The sequence below is a fragment of the Hipposideros armiger genome, unplaced genomic scaffold (genome assembly GCF_001890085.2).
Source record: "Hipposideros armiger isolate ML-2016 unplaced genomic scaffold, ASM189008v1 scaffold_156, whole genome shotgun sequence".
Lineage (NCBI taxonomy): Eukaryota > Metazoa > Chordata > Mammalia > Chiroptera > Hipposideridae > Hipposideros > Hipposideros armiger.
Window position 1 is genome coordinate 848,322 of NW_017731506.1, and position 1,879 is coordinate 850,200.

The 1,879-nt window shown below is 37.3% G+C and overlaps 1 protein-coding gene across 1 annotated transcript in view; it reads left to right on the forward strand.

Annotated features, from left to right (window-relative positions):
- The window catches only part of COMMD10 (COMM domain containing 10), a 174,097-nt gene that overhangs the window by 66,695 nt on the left and 105,523 nt on the right, over positions 1 to 1,879 (forward strand). The gene's annotated exons all lie outside the window — the stretch shown is intronic.

Genomic DNA, 1,879 nt, shown 5'->3' on the forward strand with positions numbered 1-1,879 from the left:
GCCCTTTATTTAACTGAGAAGGTCAGCAGGCCCCTCCATAATTCTTTTGGAGGGTTTAACAAAGGATTTTACATTCACTCTCTTAATTTGATCTACAGTCTCAGATCATATTATTTTTGGAGAATGTTTTGCCAACCAACAGACTGGAGATGAGAAGCAGTTGTATTTTCCAACCCAACTAGTCGTAGCCTCTCTTAATTCCTTCTAAATTTTGCCTGTAAACTGATCAATTTTTTTTGTTTGCTCATTTCTTTTTTTTGCCATATTATCTTATTATAGACAGATAGAACAGCCAGCTAACTTTGAACATTTGTCTGGAGATCTCAAGCAAATCCAAATATTTATTAAGTAACTATTTCATCTTCCAAGTTACTATATACAGCACAATTTTGCCAATTGTTTTGTTACTGTATAACACAGGTTCCTATTATTTCAACTCCATTGAAAATTTTCTTACTTTTTCCAGTTTTTGCTACCAGTTTGCTCACCATTTTTCAAATCTTAGGCCACGGGTTGGTTCCAAAGCCAATACCACATATTTTATGTTTTTAAATGATGGCAGTACCTCACTTCTGGTACTATCAGTTAGCTATTGCTCTATAACAAACCACTCCAAAACTCACTGGTTTCAAACAGGAGCCATTTATTACTGTGAGTGGACAGGGTCGTTTACAGGCTGACCTTGGCTGATCTCAGCTGGGCTTGCCCATGTGTCAGTAGTTTTCTGGGGGCAGGCCATTTAGGATGGCTTTATTTATTGCGGNCTCTCTAGGTTTTGAGAGGAGCAGCCTTTGCTCCTTACCACTTTTTTAGAGGTTCAAATAAAGAGGAGTCTTTTGACTTCAAGAAACAACTAAGGGAAATAATTATTTACCTTAGTGAGAATTTTTTAAAACAATACAGCAATTAACTAGACATATACAAATACTTTTAATATCAAAAGATAAAACATTTTTAGTGCCTCTTATCTAGATCTTTTAAAAGTATTTTTCTCAAATTTATTTTTAAAATATTGGCTTTTTCCTATTGAAAAGATCTTACAATAAAAAAAAAACCTCAAAAACCAGCATGAGGAAAGTATCTTGATTATTTTGTGAATAGCTTATGGTTGGATTTATCTTTTGGTATTACATTCTTGAATTAGCAAGAGATTCTTCTTTTGTTATTATAATATAAAGCACCAAATAATGATACTTTTATGTATTATATACATAGTGTATTAATCTGCTAAGGCTGCTATAACAAATAACACAGACTAGGTAGCTTAAACAACACACATTTACTTCTCAGAGTTCTGGAGGCTGGGAAATTGAAGATCAAGGTGCCAGCAAATTCAGTTTCTGATGAGGGCTCTCTTCCTGGCTTGTGAATGACTGCTTTCTCACTCGGTCCTCACGTGGCCTCTCCTCAGTGTGTGTATGCTCAGAGAGGCTAAGTGAGTTCTCTGGTGTCTCTTGTATGAGGATACTAATTCTCTCAGATCAGGGCTACACCCTTCTGGTCTCATTTAATCTTAACTATTTCCTTAGAGGTCCCACCAAACACAAGTCACACTGGGAGTTAGGGCCTCAACATGTGAATTTTGGGGGCACAAACATTCGGTCCATACACTTGGCTACTGTGTATCTGCCCCTGAGAGACAGCCCCCTCTTACACTCTTTTGGCTAATTTAGGTTTTGGGGACTTGCATTGCTGTGAGTGTACTATGGTGGCAGACTCACTAAGTATATTATTCTTTGCCCTTTGGGAGCTATTCTGCATCCCTTGTGGAATACTTGGACGTTCTATGGCTGAAAAAGCCAGCACATTAAAAAAGTTTCAGTTCTTGACCGTGGCACACCTAGCTCTGCGGACTTGAGTCTATTTCTGTGTAAAATAG